This window comes from Motacilla alba, chromosome 6, assembly GCF_015832195.1.
Source record: "Motacilla alba alba isolate MOTALB_02 chromosome 6, Motacilla_alba_V1.0_pri, whole genome shotgun sequence".
NCBI lineage: Eukaryota > Metazoa > Chordata > Aves > Passeriformes > Motacillidae > Motacilla > Motacilla alba.
Window position 1 is genome coordinate 15,878,316 of NC_052021.1, and position 18,641 is coordinate 15,896,956.

Sequence of the window (18,641 nt, forward strand, 5' to 3'; positions counted from 1 at the left end):
ACCCGGGCGTGATCCGCTGCCGTCAAAAGTTAAACTTGCATGGGAGCTGCTGTTGGTTAGAGGAACCTCCTCAGTATTTAATTGACTGCGTTGGTCTAAGGTAGTTAAAACCATGTGCTTTTCCCCTCCCCCCCACCTTTAAAAGAAAGCAGAAGCTCTTTGCTTTGCCAGAGCCAGATTTCTCTTAAAATCTTTCTTTGAGTAGAAGAATTATGAGTGGACATTCATGAGGATTACAGCCATAAATAGAAACCATAACAATGTACACCCTCTGCTTCCAAAAAGTTGCAAGCACAATGGCTTTCTGGTCTTTCAGCTACGTGAACGTCTTGTGGGTATTGTAATAGCTGATCGTATGTTTAAAAAAATCAAAAAGCTTTTCAGATTTCAGAACAAATTCTGAGGGTTTTAATCGTGGAAAAAAGCTGCATATGAAAAGGGAGGGAAAATAGCTGTGTATTTCTCATGCAGCTTGAAAGAAAGACGTGTGTACTGAAAAAAAACTTCTCTAAGCTTGTGCTACTTTTCAGACTTGAAAAAATCTACAACGGAAAGATTTTGTGCTGCAATGTACTTGACACTGAGTAGCAGTTTTGTAAAACAGCAGCAGCACAGATAGTCTTGTGTTTGCTTCAAGAGTGAGGGAAAGTACTGCTGTGCTGAGAACTCAACTGGTGAGGTAACACAGCACTGGAGAATATGACAGCTTTTAAAAATAATTAGAAAAATATCTTACGGGCTGAAAAATATTTGTCAGCCTGTTGAAATCTGTTCTCATTTAGGAAGTGATAGAAATAATAGCAGTTTAATTAGGTAGGATAGTCTGTAATTTCTATTCCATCACCTAATCAAAACTGTATCTAATCAAGCATGCTGCATGTCATTCAGACTGGATTAAATAGGAGCTTTATTTTTTTTGCTCGTTTGTTTCCTTCTCTCCTGCTAATGTCACCTATGTAGTCTTTTGCCCTAATGTTCTTGGGGTGCAGTGAGGAGTAAGGGTGTCGCCTGATTTGTCCAGTGCATTTACAAATTGGCATTTATAAATTTACGGTTATCCCAGAGAATTTAGATGTTTTGGAAGCAACTGTAAAACGTTTTAGTTCATTTCTTTCAGGCATTGCAGGTTAGAAATATGCCAGTTCTTCTCTCAGTTCTGGGTTAAGTGTCTATTTTGAGACTCTAGTCACAAGTTCGTTAAAAAGGATAATGGGAATTTAAATCCCTCTCTGTCTAGTCGTGGAGATGTTATTAGGGATTAAGCCTTCTTAGGCGAGTTTTCATGGACAGTACACAGAAGAGAAAGTGTTTATTTCTCTGTTTGTGAAGCTTCAAAAAGTTTGTTACCTTGAGAGCTCATTGAGTTTAAAAAACATACCTATAAACATACCTATGTAAAGAACAGTTGTGGCTGTCCAGAATCACTTTTGGTCTAACTGTGCAAATTGCAACAGATGATATAAAAAAAACTGAGGTAAGAGGATGAAAGAATAATAAAAAGTCACAGCTATTGTTTGTTTTTGGTTTTTTGTTGTTTTTTTTTTTTTTTTAATCTGCTTATCTAACTTCAGAACCAGCAAAACTGTCTTATATTTAACATACCTGTTGATGCCCATAGAGCTTATTAGTATTTTCATTTTTTATCATGCAGCCTTCTGAATACCTTACACGTCCTTCAGTTTCCTGGCATGTTCCACACACATTTATTCAAACAGTTTGTTTTAATTTGCTCTCTGAAATATTTCTTGTTTTGCTTTTAAATTTCTTCATTTTCTGTCAATAGTGGCAGCAGGCACAATTCCAAAGCCATCTTATATTCTGTCACTGAAGGTCATTCCCTAGGAAAGATATGCAGTGCTTGATGGCAGAGAGGAACATCATGAAATGTTATTACTGACTGTCAAAAAGTTTTGATAGGCTTGCTTGGATCCCTCTAGCCCTCCTGTTGATTGCAAGTCAAGTAAGAGGCAATCCCAATCCTTAGGATTTTGCCTTCTTCCCTTCATCTGTAGGCAGCCCCATTGCCTAGGCTTATGCTCTGTGTGTGCTGGGAGGAACCATCTCTTGGTGTAGTCTGGACACTTTCTAAGACAAATGACACAATGGAGTTGCTCTCTTGTCATGTCTCTTGACATACAAGTTTACTGTGCAGCTCGTTTTTTCTCTTTTTCTGTTATGTCACTTGATGCATGAGGTTTCTTGTTCTGAGACCAGGGAAGGTTGGGTATGAGTGTGCCTATGTACAGTCATTCAGCTGGGAAGTTAACCTGTTGGGCCTTTCCTAAAGCTACACTAAGTGTTTTATATCTGGAGTTACTGGAAAAGGGAGGAAAAACTTCAGTTTTATCAGCACCTTAGTAAAAACCAATGAACCTGCAAGAGGCTCTTACTTTTTTGATACTTTCCAAGATTTCTGAGTTGTATGTGTTCTGTTGTAGTCTCAAATATTAGGAGTAATGTTTCATGTTCATAGAGTGTAAAACTTTCAGTAGATTTTGTTGTCTAGTGCCCTAAGTTTGTGATGTGAAGGTGATCTTAAAGGTACTGCATTAAAAGTTGGTGTGTCTATTCAGTCCTGTAGTAGTGATTGCTTAGTAAAATGGAGGACTGTGGTATCTGCTGAGTGCTTCTTGTGATTGCTCCCAAACTAGAAAAGGCAAAGGAAAGGGCTAGATGTGGTTTTGAGGCTTCAAACCATTTTTGTTCAAATTATGAAAGCATGTGGGAAATTATGTACTGTTATGGCATAGTCTGTACATTTTCTGTCTACCATGATTTTGAAGAAATACTGTAAAAATATGGCTTCTCTTATTCATAATTATTCATGATAACTTGTAAATATTCAGTATTGATATTCAGTATTATTCATGATAACTTGTAAATAAATCCATTTCTGAATTAAAGGTATCTTCAAGTAATAGAATACAATGTTGCTGCTACAAGTGGTGTTTAAACATTTTAACTACAAATAAATCATAACAACATGGAAAATAAATTTGGTATTCTTTATAGAGTACTGTTTTGTTTCTTCAAAAACTTCAATCTTAAGAAACACACCTTTGAACAAGGTATCTGAAGAGATCTTTAAGCAAGACTGTGAAATTTCAGCTTTAAGACCCGCATATTGGTCTCTTCTTTCTTGTCTTTTCTTTATTAATGAAACCTCTGAAAGCTTTGTACTTGTACAGGGGAAATGATGATTGGGTATCTGAGAGTCAGAAGTAACCTTTATCCACAGAATGATGCATTGTGCTAGTGCTATACTAGTGCTATAATTTGCACTGTTCCTCTGGCACTCTCCAGAGACTCTGGTCTGGAGATGGTATCTGAGGAGGAAGAGATTACTTCTGTTTGTTCATTGTTTTTCTTGTGTTGCTGGGGTTGTTTTCAGAAATGCAAATTGACGTTTTGAATTTTGAGTTTGATGAGAGTGGGACTGAGCCTGACAAATCAATTTGCAAAGGCCAGGGCTGTCAGATGATAATAGCTTGCCTTCATTACCGACCAGTTTAGATTTGAACCAATGACCTAGAGGTGAAAAGCTCAGTATGGTATTACGAATCCTCTGATCTATCCATATGTTCTCTTGTTTAAGGTCCCTGTAGTCCTCTTAAACAGAACATGCAGTAAATATTGAACATCGTTTACACTTGTAAATATTAGAACAGTGTCCATTCCAGTTGTCTGCTGTGCGTGTGAGGACACTGCAGTTAAATATAGTAACAATTTCTTACACTCTCTGGCTTTTCATGAGAAACCCTCATACAAATCCAACCATATGGCAAAACCCAGCATTATCCTAAAACCATTAACAAAGAACCTTTTGCTGCCATTAATGGGAAAATGAATATACAGCTCTAAGTAGCCTACTGCGAGTTACTAACAACATCAAACTACTGCTAAGAAAATGAACTTAAATAAAATATCATTAGGAGCTGAGTCATCCCACCAACACTTCTGCATGTTGTAACCAAGTTGGTATTTATCTATGAAAGCCTTTTCAGAGTATATTATCTTTATTACTCCTCTACTTTTTTCTTCATTCAGTATCTTTAATGCTGTAAAAAAGCGTAATGGAAAACCATTTGCATGGATTTCATGAAATAGATTCAAAAAGTATTTGAAATGTCCAGACGGGCTCGTAAACTATTTTCCCATTCATTCTGAGGTAAGATGTTCCTAGGCAGTCTAATGAGCAGGAGGAGGTCAACAAATGTAAATACTTGGGCAAGTGATTCTTAGTTTCTAAGGCTATTAAGTTACTGTCTACAAGTCACAGTTTCTGTGAGCTACAGAAATAATAAAATTAACATTTGTATGTGTTTGTATTGTCTTTTTATCTCCTTATCCCTTCTCCTCCAATCCTTAATCTCATTCGACTTCATATCAACAGACACTGCTGTTTCTGTACGGATTGATCTGCTGCCAAATCAAATATAAAGAGGTGAATTTCCTACTTTCCCCTCACTATGAGAGCAAATTGGATCTTTTCCCACTACCCAACCATTAATTTTCATTTGGTTTAGAGGAACATAAGTTATTTTTGGGATCTCTTGGGGTTTTATTTCAAAATGTTGAAAATTGGCCAACTGATTCAAAAGGTGTTGGTAGGAAACCTGCTTTGGTCATATGCTTCTGTGGGCAACAAAAAAAAATTACTGCCAAGTAACTAGTGAAACAAGGTATATGATTATGCTATGTGATGTATCCTTGGTGCAATTTGTTTTCTCCCTCTACAGAGCATCAGCTAGAGCATCCCTCTTGGGGCAGTATTTTCCTTTCTGCATAGCAATTTCTAGTAGATAGGATGTGAGCTGTATCTCTTTTGTAATTTTCCCCCTGCTCCTTTGATGGCACTGAACTCATCTTCCAAGGGTTCTGTTGTTGAAAGCAAAATATCTGAATCCTTGGGGGTTTTTGAGAATTGTAGAAATTATGGTTTTAAAACTCATAGATACAATTTATGAATGTTTCCCTCTTTCAAATATCTCTCCAAAGCTGGAACTATGCCTTTTTGGTTTTGTTTTATTTTTCTTTGGGTGTTTTTTTGGTTTTGTTTTTGTGTTTTTGTTTTTTTTTTTAATGTAGGTAAGTCTTCATTGAATTGTGGTTGCCCGTAAAAGTGTGACAGAACATGAGTCGTGGTGATCTTTTAATTATTTTGCAGTAAACTCTGGCTTTTTACATTCTGCCATAATTGATTTGATGTGTGCATTTGATCAAGCATGCAGTCCTTGAATTTGAAGGCTAGGAGTCTGGCTTTTGGAATTGCTTTTCCCTTTTGTCTTTTACGACTCTGAAAATTCAGGCAGTTAAACTTCAGCTGCTTTCCCATCCTATTTAAATTGAAGCAGTGAATGTAGGTTTATTGTAGATACCTGCTTTTAGAATGTAGTCAAGCTTGCTCGATGGTATAAACAATTTAGTGCCGTAAACTGGCACAAAAGAGCAGGTTTGCATATGTGCTTAACAAATAAGCAGTAAGTAACTACTGGTTCAAAGGCAGAAGCAGGTAGGATGGACTGTTGTAAGCAATAGTCACACATTAGTGTCTCGACTAGAATGCTTTCTTATGGAGCAGTTTGGTTCACCAAAATGTATGCAGAGGTACATGCTGCATGTCGTGTGTATGGTGGGAACAGTCCACATACGAGAAGCCTGCAGGGAATCAAGGGGAAATTAGCTTTTTTAATTTTTTTATCCTATCTGCTTGTTTATTTCTCATACTTGGTAAAAGTAAATCAGTATTTGTAGTAGATACAAATGTAATTCATATGGGTTAATTAAAAAAAAATGATATGTGGTTCATTACATTTTGAATTTTGAAAATAATGAATGGACTAAAAATATGTAAGAGTGATTCAGATGTGGGAGACTTTGAAGAGGAGGAATCTTCTGTAAGTATTTCCACAAAACATGGAAATTAATGTGTCTGGGAAATAGTTAATCAGTAAAGTGTGTCACAAAGCAGAGGATAGCAAAAGACTTTATAATCCTCCAGTTTGTATTCCCAGTACAGCGAACTTATAAATGGATCAATAAACAACAGCTAATGCATCTCAGCATGTTGATACATGGGCTGTTACTGTGACATGGAAACAGGTTAATGTCCTCAGTAGATCTGCATGTTATTCAAGAAAATAGGTCATGGTGTAGGGGAAGGGGAGGGAAAATGAAAGAGAAAAAAAGAGGTTGATTTTTTTTTTACTCTTCCTGTTCATTAAAACTTTTTCATTATGCTGCATCTGAAGTGTGCTAATGAATAGACAGCAAAACTTCATAAACATTGGGATAGTAAACTGCAGCACTCCGTCTGATGTCTGTTATGGACACTTACCACAACAATCCATGCAGTACTTGTAACAGACGATATCTGGGGAGTTTATGTAAATACTTTTGAAGTATGTTAGAAAAAGGCATTGCCAACAAAAACTTTAGGGTTCTTTGATTACGGATGCTTGATAGATTTTAAATAGAGATTTATTTATTTTTCTCAAAGAGATTTAGGAAAAAACGCTGTGGTGTGAGTTTGGCAGTGCTGCAGTTTTCATTTACGTGGTGTTTTTGTGATATTCCTTATTTGTTTAAATTCTTGAAGACAGACAACTTCCACAGATTTTTCAGGGAAGCTTTTTAAAACTTCGCTTTAGATACTTCTCTTAAAATTCAGGAGAGAATGGAGTAGGAGAGAATCTCTCTTTTCTGTTAGCAAAAACTAGCTGGGTTTAAGACTGTAGTTTTATTATGGAAATAGCCATCTTCTAAGAAATATCTTCTGTTGTGCAAATGTGTTTTCTTTAAGGGCTCTTCATTTTTGGGAGAGATAGAAAGGTAGTTTAATTAATTTAATAATGTATTTCTTCAATCAGTCCACATAGTGTTGCTAATAATTGTAGCAGTGATAGTCAGCTGTATAATTATCACATAAATGAAGGTATTTACCACTTACTCATTATGTTTTCCTCTGTTCACTTTCTGCATGTGATGGATTCTCCTCTGCCTGTTTGTCTGATATTGCAGCTGCAGCCTGAAAAGGTAACTGGGCAATTCCACTGTATTCCATTCTTGCCTGGTAAGAACCAGCAGCAACCACAGGCAGAAGATGGTAGAGTCTTGTTGTCTCCACTAGAACAGAGAATTTTTCAGGCTCAGGGATAAAGAGGGATGTTTTCAAACTGAACTTGCTTTTTCTGATGGCATAGCTGCAGAAACATTTCTAGACAAAAGTGGCAGTACTGGGAAAATCTTATTTTTCAGGACTATTCTGCAAAGGAACACTTGAGATTTTGGTAGGTTTTGGGAGAGAAAACATGGAAAATGTATGACTATTGTCGTGTCATGCTCAACTGAATTGCTTAATTCTGCTCTGAAATAAAGTACTTCGGGTATTGATTACAAATTTGTTTTGTTCTTTTTCTTCTGATAAGGAATGCATGTACTACTTGTACAGGAGCTAGAATTGATATGCCATTTGTCAATAAATTTTAACCTTTGATATATTTTAGCTCATGTATGCATAATAAATAAAAAATATTTAAAGTTGTTTGAACAAGAATCCAAAGCCTAAAATTAGACTTCTAATTAATCCTAAACGGTTTAGAAGTATTTGGATTTTTAAATTTGGATTTTCTTAACAGAAAACATCAAATACTAACTTGTTTTAATATTGTTCTACTTCAAATGTAGCTGTCTCTGGTAGGTCTGAAAATAGTTGTCTAAGGTGTAGTTCTTCCCTGATAGCTCTACTGTCCCACTTTAGGTCAATGGTTTCAGTAAAAAATGTGCAACAATATTCTGGGTTGTTCCTTGGCTTTCTTCCTTCCTATCCCAGCTTATCAGGAGTTAATTTGAGTAATGACATATATACTAAATGCCATTCTTATCCAAAGTTGTGAATAAATTATGATATTCATCTTTGGCTGTACTTGGGAATGGTCTTGAGTATTAATAGCACTCAAATTTTGATTGCTTCTTCAATAAAACAATTGAAATACTGTTTTTGAGGTGAATTCTGAGAATTCTCAGTGGCATATTATTGTTTTCTGCATACTAAATTTTCAGTCCTTCCGTGTAATGCCAGCCTATTGAACTGATATGGGATTGCCAATATGTCTCTGCTTTAAATAAGACATAAAAATGTCTTCACTTCTCCAGTCAAACTAATGTTCTCATTTGGTTTGTGAAAATCGCTCATAAATATGACATTGGAGCTTTCCTCAGGAAGCATGTGAAGTACATTATCAATTTATGGGCATAAATTAAAACAGGAAAGGTTCTGACTGGTGCTAAGGAAGACATTTTTCCCCACTCCATTGGCAGCTGTGCATTTGAATGAGAGGCAATCCAGTCTACATCCCTATAGGATTTGAAGTCCCAACTGGATAAAGCCCAGAGGAACCTGATCTGACCTCTTAGTCATGCTTTTGGTGTGAGGTTAGGTGATAAACCTCCTCTGGGATCCTTTCTAGCCTCAGTTATTCTGTGGCTCTGATGTACTTGTTGATCACACTCATTTTCAGCATTCTTTCTTCCTAATTGCATGAGCTGTTCATTTGGAGTGTTCAGAAAATTCCTTTGGTAAGAATGGCATGACATGAGACTGGAGAATTTGAGGCACCAGCTCAGGGGGAAAGGGAGTGCAGCAAATTGCTGTCCAACTCTCTTGATAAGCAGCTGTGGCTGCGGACAGATTAACTCCTGCCTTAAAGAATATTTCTGTGAAGATTTAGTCTAGGTTAAGCCATTTTCCTAAGAGGACTTAACCAAACGATGAAATTCTTTGTTCTAAATTTTAATAAATTATGCAGGACCTTGACTAAACAAACATTAATTTTTGTACAAGAAATAGATGATTCTCACACATTATATAATACTCAGAACAAGTTCTAATTGTGAGTAGGACATAGCATAACTTGGATATTATGCAGGCAAGAAGAATTAGAGCAAGGGAGCCAGCACATTTTTTCTTCTAATGAAACAGACGGAATTTTAGAAGAGTTTAGTAGGGTTCCTAAGCAGGAAGTCACCAAGGCATTGTATAATGTGCCTGTTGCTGAGATAGTTGCTGCAACTAAACATGTTTGGTTTCCTTTTTTTTTTTTCTTTTTCTTTTGTTACTGATATAAACAAAGAAGGAGGCCAAAAAGAAATTTAGTTAAATTGCTGTCAGCTGTTGAGCAGGCTGAACTGCATAAATGTTTTTCAAGAATAGCACTGTCAGTTACTTTTGATTCTTTGATAAGACAGAAAAGATGCATATAGATTTAAAAAATAATCTCTTTGGAAGATTTTTTTTGAGACTATAAAAAATCCTTTTGTCTTCAGAGTTGGAGTTGTCATGAGATAGGAAAAAATGTAGAAACATTCATAATTTATGCCTATAAGTATAACTAATAGCATTTTATGAAGAGGTTAATACCTGATTTAGGTTACAACGGGGAGGAAGAAGTCTTTTTTCTCTATCTAATAGTAATATTTTTTAATAAAACTGGTCCTAGACTTAAACTAAGTCACTTTTGTTTTAAATACCCACTTTTGGTTCTAGTGTTACCTTTTGGTGTGGGATGAAGATCAAATAGTTGATTTTCATGTGCATTTTTTTAAGGAGATCTCCAGGTTGAGGGCCTGCCTGCCCCAGCAGAGCTGCTGGTGCTGTGCAGGGATCTTCTGCTTTGCTGGTCTGCTTTGCCAAATCACTTCGATAGAAAGAGGTGATGGCGGTGCTTTCTGGTGTGAATGCCAAAGTGAGATCCTGCTGCTTGTTTTGAACTGCACACAGGTGGTACAAACTGAAAAACAGTTAAAAAATGTCTTGTCCCTTACTTACCCCAATAATGATCCGATATCTGTCCTCCCACATGATGACTATAAGCGATAAATAGAATTTTAGCACATAAATTAGTGTTTGAATTTTTCGTCCTCTGCCCACTCCCATTATTTAGGTGTGCAGTCACGCAGTTTTCTGCCAACATTATTTTTTCTTAAAAAAATAAAAATCCCAACAGCTATTGAATATAGTGAAAATGTTATTAAATGAAACAAAGGATCTTCAATTCTCCCCCTATTTATTAATATCAACCGGTTTGGTTTGTGTGGGTTTGAAAATATGTTTATTTTTTCTTTGTCAGGGTGGGGAGAAGTTGCCTTGGCTGCTTACCAAAGGAATTTTCCATCAACTGATAATATTCCCACATAAATGAGAAGCGGTGATCATGATTTTGAATCCGTTAAGAACTAGTGAAGGCCAACTCTGGGCTGCTCTAAAGAGGTTGTGGAAAAATTCTTGATTTTGATAAACCCTCAGTCTCTTTTAATGAAGGCCATCATTTTTATGTTATTATCCCTGGGTGCCCTAACTCAGGACAGCATGAAGACTCTTAGTTACTAGTGCTGTCCTTAATAATGTTGTCCTTAACTCTTCCTCTCATAAGCAGTTTACCTCATCAGAAGAAATAGAAAAAGTAGCACAATGTACTCCTTGAACAAAAAGTGTGTTTGCAACAGTAGTTGGTATGTAGGTCTTTCTTTGTGGTTTTCCAATCAGCTTTCACAAAGAATTTTATTATTGATCTCAGAGAAACATAATAATATTAATGTAACACTACATAGATAAGTCTAGACAAAGCAAATCCCTGGAATTCTGGCTTTTGAAACATGGACACTTGTAACTTCTTATATTAGTCAGAAGTTCCCAAAAAAGCTAATGGTCAAACAGATGTTTGTGTCAACTTTTTTTCTCCTGTTTGGGCTTTACAAAATAAATGGCACACCTGCAAAGTCTAATTACTTTGTAGTTCCTTCAAGTGTTTAGCACTACTTGCAGGGTATAATTATCCAGCTGATTTTATAGCAGGAAAATAATGTTCTTTGGCCTCAAAGGCATTCACTTAAATGTCTTGGTTTCTGAATTTAGGGACAGAGGGTGAAGCATGTGTGTGTGTTTGCCTATCATCTGCATGTTATTTGGGAAATGCAATGCCAAATCCAGTGCCTTCCTCTAAGCTGACATGGACTTCATGTCACAACTTATCCCATTTGCAGATTGAGATCTTTGAAATCATGGTTTTGAAAATTGAAAGTTGAAAATTACCGCTGCCAAAAATCCATTTGACATTTTTGTAAAGAAACCTGTGCAGGAGGAAATACTTTGTGTATTTTCAGGGCAGAATTGCTTTGGAGATTTTTTTAAAGGGTTGTTAGGGAAATTTTTCCTCTGTTGCATTAAGATTTTTTAAATGCATACTGGTGCTGCCAAAATTACTTGGAATTTACACTAAGATAATATATAGCATCCTATATATATATATATATATATATATAGGATTTGTCTCCTCTTTAATGATGTCAATTCTGCTTCCACAACTAGAGTAGCCTCTTTTTTCAGACAGAAGTTTCTATCAGGAGGGAATTTCTGTGATTTCAGTGGCTGTTGCTGTCTTAGGCAGCAACCCATGACTGGAATTGCGGACGTGTTTACAGCTGGAATCAGTCCTGCTTTCTTAGGTTGTTTAAATTTCAGCCTTGTGAGCTTTTTATTCCTATTGAATGGCATGACAGGAAGATATGTTTACTGGTACCTTTGGATTTCAGGATACAGCCAGGATACCAACACTGAAAGCTTTGTGTTATGAATGACAAATTTTATATGTCACTTCATTGCGTGTTTAGTTATGTTTTATTAGAAATATAACTCTGCCTAGTAGATAATCAAGTAGAATTACTAGGCAAAGTATTAGATTGCATGTTTAAAATGATGTAAATTTGCAAGATGTAATAACAAAAAGCAACAATATCTATTAAGTAAGTAATTGGGAAATAAATTGAAGTGCATTGCACCTTATGTAAGTTCTGCCTCTTTTGTAGAGTCCAGTGACATTACTTGCTTACTCAGCTCTTCTGTATCCTTGCAGTAAGGAGAATTAAAATACGAAGGAAAATTCAGAAGAACTTGAGTCAGGTGTTTTGATTTCAGACATTTGTGAGCCTTAATACAAAGTTTGCTCATTGCAGGTTTTGCAAGCAGTTTTTAAGTTGCAAAGCTGTTCATCTATCAAAGGGGAAGCAAATACAAAGGAGAGGAGGCTGGTGGACCGGTAAATACTTAAGAAAGGAGTATGCACAATTTATTTTGCTTCAATAATGTCTTTAGGTTTAGCTTATTCATTCAAGTAGTAACTGTTGGTGGGTTTGTACTGTGGAAAAGATGATGACAGTTAAAATTTTAGAGGAATGAGAACTGGGCCACTACTGCTTTAGTTTCTACTCAGTACTTGTTACATCAGCATCCATTCCAGCCTTCCCTGTCAAATTGTATGTAGCTGTTACCCAGGCATGGTAATGCATGTGTTGTAGTCAGGGTCATCTGCTTTATATGGCACCACTCCTTTGCTGCTTGTGAGGGATGTCCACAAACAAGGCTTCCTCTGACAAGCAAGGGGTTGAAGATTTATTTCTTGTCTTTGCTACATAAGCAGGCAGAATTCTTTTTACTGTTTGAAAATTCAAATGAATCCTGGTGAACTCAGCTCTGGACATGTTTTTTAGCTTTTCTTTTTTACTGGAATTTTGTTTCGAGTCTTTCAGTGCAGATATTTCAACAAAATTAACTTTGGCATCGTATCATAAGTAGCCAGAATTGATGGGCACAGAGGTCTGGCTTGTCAGAAGATGTTAGTGTAGAGCTCAGAATAAAATTTGGGTGTTCTGGCTGTTCTGGTGCTGTCATATTCCCAGTTCAGTGAGAAGAGGAACCATATCTTGAACTGTCTGTCTTCTTCTTACAGAAATAGTTCTAAAATCTGTTACATTCTACTGGGGTGGAAATTCTTGGAGGATATGTGAAGTAGCATAATGAAGCATTAGAATGAATTCTTTTGAGTTAGCAAATGATTTTGCTAGTGTAACTTGTGTACTTATCTATACACAAGAGACAAAAATGAGTTTTAATTACAAAGGTCACCTTCACAGAACAGGCTTTCTCTGGACAGTAATCAGCAGTAATTATTTCTTGTTATGGGTCCTGACCATATAGACAAGATGCAACTGAGCTTGCAGCTAAAACTGAGCATAAACAAGCATTGTAAATACAGACTATACTAACTGTTCAAATTATGTTAAAAAATTATTAAGCTACATATGTGTTTGTATTGAATTCCAGTGTGAATGTGAACAGAGCAGATGTGTTGTATTCACATGCTATCATGTAGCAGACATTGAACTAAATAGGAGAGAGTTCTTACTTCTTTCCAAGTTTAGAGGTAATATTGGGAGCCTGCATCAATGTGATTTTTTTTCTGTCAATAGCTGTCACATATATGAGGCAGCAGTACAAAGTCTGCAACGTGATGTGCCTCTTATTATGAAAATTTTCCTAAACACATTAACTTCTTGAGCTCTGAGTTGAAATGATTGTTATGGGAACTAGTAATCCATCTACTTCATGTAAAAGAAAAATCAAACAGTTAGCATTTAATATCTGTTCTAAAATATACTGAATGCCAGCCCACTTCAAATTAGCCAGTAAAATGCTATCTCATTAGTGATTTAGTTGTGGTTAGTGATTAATATTAGTGTTCAAGATTAATATAATTTGTAGCATTTTTACTACCTTACAAATGTTAATCCTTTAGTGTGCCTATAGTAAAAAAGCAAATAAGCAAACAAACAAAATCCCTCTCCAAAATCTCACCAGTTGAAGCCTGAATATTTGTCCTTGTAAATTACTTTATCTCATCAGGGAAACGTGATAAGATATAAATTAGCGACTGACCAGTTTCAATGTAAATTTTCTTCTGTTATATTGTCTGTGATTTCACTGAGAATATATATAGTTAATTCACTAGTGGTTTATACTAAGTTGTTTTACTTCTCAGGGTAATTGGACTAGAAATGCGCTAGTTGGTTAATGCAGTTCAGCTGGTGGTCAGTATCTTGTTAAGGCATGATAAATCAGTGTTTTAGCTTTTTCCTTCTGAGGGGGATAAAGCAGGCATGTCGGGTATTTTTCCCTTTCAAAACTGTTAGTTTTTGCATTTTTAATTAAATAAAGTCAGATACTTCCCACCAGCTAAGCATTCATTTGCTATATTCACCTACACAAATAGTATTCTTATTATTTGTCTTCTAATGTTAAACTTGTTAGATTTTGCTCTGCTGTTTTATGAAGTATTGTCATAAAATTATATAATGTGTCAGATGAATTTTGGATTATCTTAGGGGAACTAATTATTTTGTAGATACTTTTCCATTCTAAGTATTTTTATTAATTTACAATTGTATTACACTATCTTACTTCTTTTGGTCTCTGATATTTTTGGGAAGATTAAACTTCAATCAAGGGAAGGGCTATGAGTATGCTTAGTGTACACGAAAGATAATGAGCAGTTTTTCAGTTTTATGTAATCATTGTATAATTCTTGTGAAAAGGAAATAAACAATTTGGGTACATGGTGAATAACCTACAATACGCTTAAGAAAACATAGGTGTTAGTTATCTAACTCATGTATTTTAAATTTTTTTTCTTCCTGTTCTTTGTTACTGTTTTAAAATAATGTAATCAAATATTGACATCTTAAACTGCCTCATATACGTGTACTATAATAAGGGTATTATTATGGTTTAATTTTGGGCAAGGACAGCAAGTTACTAACGTTTTAAAAGTGATAGTACAACAATGTAGGAATGCACAAAAGGGTTGCTGGGTTTGTGTGCTGTGCTGTCAACACTATGAGAGCCATCGCAACTGCAGGATCATTTGTGTCAGGCTTAATCCTGTTGGTTTTTTTTTTTTTTTTTTTTTTTTTTAATCTGCAATCTCTTTTTCAGTGTATATGCATGGATTTTGTGAACAAAGTACTGTGTGAGTGTGTCCCATCCAGCCCAGCTCGGTCTGCCCGGCTGGCTGTAGAGACAGATTCCATAATGGACACAGAAAGGACGCTAATATGCTGCAAACGATCTGGTAATTGTTCTCCCCTTGCTGGTGTGATTGTGAAGTGGATTGCAGAGCTCTGGTTCTGTTCCTGTCTTAGTGCAGCTCTCCTGTGTGGGCGTTGCACTTGAGGTGGCCACCCCAGTAGGAAGTCTCCCTTCCTTCTGCAGGGCCGTGTCCTGAGCTTTCCGAGGGGCTGCACAGCCTGGGGCAGCCCTGGGGCATCGCTGCCCGCTGAGCTGCGCTCACCCAGTGCCCTCCCAGCGGCCACAGAGCCATGGCTCTGCAATGGGGGGGTTTCATCGGCAGCACAGTTTTGTAAGATGGACAAGAAGTAAGAACTATGGAAATACCCTTAAAGCATAAGCAGAAGAGGAGTATAAATGAGCAGCAGTTAGCACAAGGAGGAAATAAAACACCTACTTTTTAGTATGCAAAACCTACTGGGGTAGGTTATTTATTAGTTTGGATCCTGATGACATGCCTCCTTTGACTGGTTAAGGAAAGAAAAAGTGATGGAAGCTATCTCAGTACAGCTAGCTGCCATTTGAGATGCTGGAACACTTGAAAATGTAAAGAGGGTGGATAAAGAGAGGAAAGGTCTATAATTTCCTGTATCCTGTCTTCCACATTTTGAACGAATTCTTGCAGAAAGTATAAGCCTCAGAGAGACAACAGGAACAGGTGCAAGCATGATGAACTTAGGAAGAGTAAATAGTCCTGCCAGTCTAATTTTCTTCTGTAACATGACAATAAGGCCAGCGAATCGACAAGAAAAGTGTGACTGTTAGTATTTTTCATGTTAGTGAGTTCTTTGGCAGTGTTTCTTTCTATAATACTGCAAACAAGGGAAGAAATGTGACCTGAAAGAAACTCTTGTAGAGTAGGAGCAAGACTTGGTGGATGACTGTGCCTAGTAGGTGGTTACTAATGATCGTCTGTCAGAATGAAATGGTTGTATTGAATGTGGATCTGCCACGGTCTGTTGGGTCTGTACTCATTCTGCTTCATTTCAATCTTCTTGTTAATGACCTTGATGATAGAATAGAGAGTGTGCTTACAAAATTGATTCACTAAAAATGCCCCTAGAACTTGGAGGGAATATATATACATAGGATACAATTTTATGAGCACAAAATTATTTTGAGAAATTTTAAAAAATCTTAGGAGATAAATAGTGACAGATTGAAGTTCTAAACTTAACAGAAATCATGAATACACAATTAGACTGTAGGGAACAAGTAATTAGATTATAATTCTCCAGAATCCCTGATGTAAAAAGCCAAATGTTATACCAGGAAGGATAAAAAGATACAGAACAATCTTTTTTTTTGTTTTTTCTTTATCCATGAGTAAGTCCTCTGTTGAAGTGTTGCATCTCACTAGGGCAAATGCCCTAAGGAAATAGAGTTCACCTGAGCAGAGTTTGGGAGAAGAGTAATCAAATAATTTGAGGTCTAGAAAATGAGACTTAATTGAAAAGACTGAAATAATTTGTACTGGGGAGAGGAGTGAGTGTGCAAGTGCCAAAAAGAGAACCAGAAGGCAATTCGTGTGTATGTGGTAGGCAATTTCAGGAGGGTAGGAAGTTGTTTGGTATAAAGCCCATCCACGAGAAAAAAGGAAAGATGAGTGATCTTAAATGTTGCAAAAACCGTAGCTTAGGTCTCATTACGAACAAAGGACCGGTTGCTGAGATAGCTGACTGTTCTTTCTCCTCAAGAATTTTATTTAGCTGTTTTTTGAACAAGAACATTATTTTAAGATTGATGAACAGTACATATAGACTTTCTGGAATGTTACTGAGTATAAAGTGAGCACTTTGTACATGGAGACAATTTACCCTGTGACCATATCCATTTGACAATATTGTGATGCAATCAGTCTCCATATTGCCAGCCTTTTGAGTTCTAACATCCTCTAACTCAGTAGCTTCATCCTTTTTTGTTGATATCTCACTATGCAAGTAAGAGTTGTACCACATAAGATTTTCAGCACTTTTTTCCTTTTCCAAGGGCCCTTAACAAGCCAGTCAGTAGTTAACTTTTCTTTCTTTCTCATTTTCATTATGACTTCAGTTGTTTCTCCAGCACTCTGGGTACTGGATGTATTATTAGCATATGAAAACAAGTAATTGTTGGTAATTGGTAATAGTTTTGTTTATAAAATCTTTCCCAGTTTCCATTGTCTATTTCTCCACTAAGAAATGAACACAAGCTTCAGTTACCTGGGGGTGTAACATATGTTGATGGTATACTTCGAGTCTGTATTTGCATTGTTATACCCTGGAATATGTGTCTTTAATCATCGCAGTTGGAAATTACCTTACTTAGCATTTTTAGTTTCTGTTTGCTCAGAGAGATTTTGTGAGTCAAAGCCAGCAACCTGTGTACAGTGTAGCCAGCCAAACCTGAATTTTGCGCCTGAGAATGGAATTTGTCACAGCTCCAAGCAGTTTTTAATGGAGCTTTTTGTTAAACTAAATGTGAAGGAAATACCAGCATTTCAGTATTCCTTTTCTCTAATAACTTATTAAGAGCTCCTTTCAATGTTTTTGCCTATTATTTCCCTTCCTTTCTCCCTTGGGCAGTCTTTACACACAGGACAGACGTCTGGTATGGAAGCATTAGGAGTCCAGCATCCTGCAGGGAGATGCTCTGGAGCTTTTAAGAGGTGGAGGTTTTTGCATATTACAGAAAGAATCAGGGTGACTTGAAAATAGTTGTTTTGGTTTTGAGGGGATCGTTTGAATTCTCTCTCTCTCTCCTCTGCTACTATTTTGCTTCTCCATCACATAGAGAATTTGGGCTAAGTGCTGTAAATTCTATTATTTTTACTGTATCACATACCTTGCTTTTCTAGATGGATGTTTGTGTTCATATTTTCTGCAAGAAAAGTTACTGTTGACATTGTTTATTTAAATATTGATATTCAGCTTTCAAATTTCCAGACAAATCTGTGTGGAAAACTCACAGGTTGGTGCTTTTTCAAGCTCTGGCCATATTTTAATGGTATTGTTTTTAGCCACCAGAGCCAGAAACTCTTGCTTTAAAGTAGAAAATGTAGAGTTAGCTGTATGACTCTAGTAGCTGATATTGATACTAGGAATAAATAGGAGGACCCTTACTGTAGTGGAATGCAAAGTAAGACAGTTTTTGTCCATGAAGACTCAGTGATAAAATAATCTTTGAAAAATATGCCCCAAATGCTAAGGCTCAGAGAGAATGCCAATAGCATCTGCCACTGGAACTGGAGGGTAAGACTGCTACGTAGGAGGAATGTGTAATAAAGAGATGCCGTAGTATGGAACTTGCAGGATGTTGCAGCCTCATCAACCAGCTCTAAGTACTGGGTGTAGGAGGCCAAACCGGCATTTGGTGTGATTCAAATGATGTACTTAAGAAGGCCTGGGGTTTAGGAGTGCTGTGATGCTGCTGAGCTGGGAGCTGAGCTGATGCCAGTGCCCGAGGTTAGGATACCAGAGGTGCTTTTCCCTTGCATGGTTGGAATGAAATTTACGGCAGCAAACGGCTGCTCATCAATGGATAATTTCATGCTGTATCTTACCTATTGTTTTTGAAATCCATAGGTAGATCAGAAAACTCATGGCTTTATTTTTTCTTAGACTTGGAATGTACATGTCTTAAATAATTTAGGTTTCTGGAACTGGAGTTCCTTGTTTAGCTGCATTTGCAAATCTACTGAGGAAGC

The 18,641-nt window shown here is 36.6% G+C and overlaps 1 protein-coding gene across 5 annotated transcripts in view; it reads left to right on the forward strand.

Moving 5' to 3' along the window:
• Positions 1–18,641, forward strand: part of USP54 (ubiquitin specific peptidase 54) — a 91,808-nt gene that overhangs the window by 480 nt on the left and 72,687 nt on the right. The window lies entirely within an intron of this gene.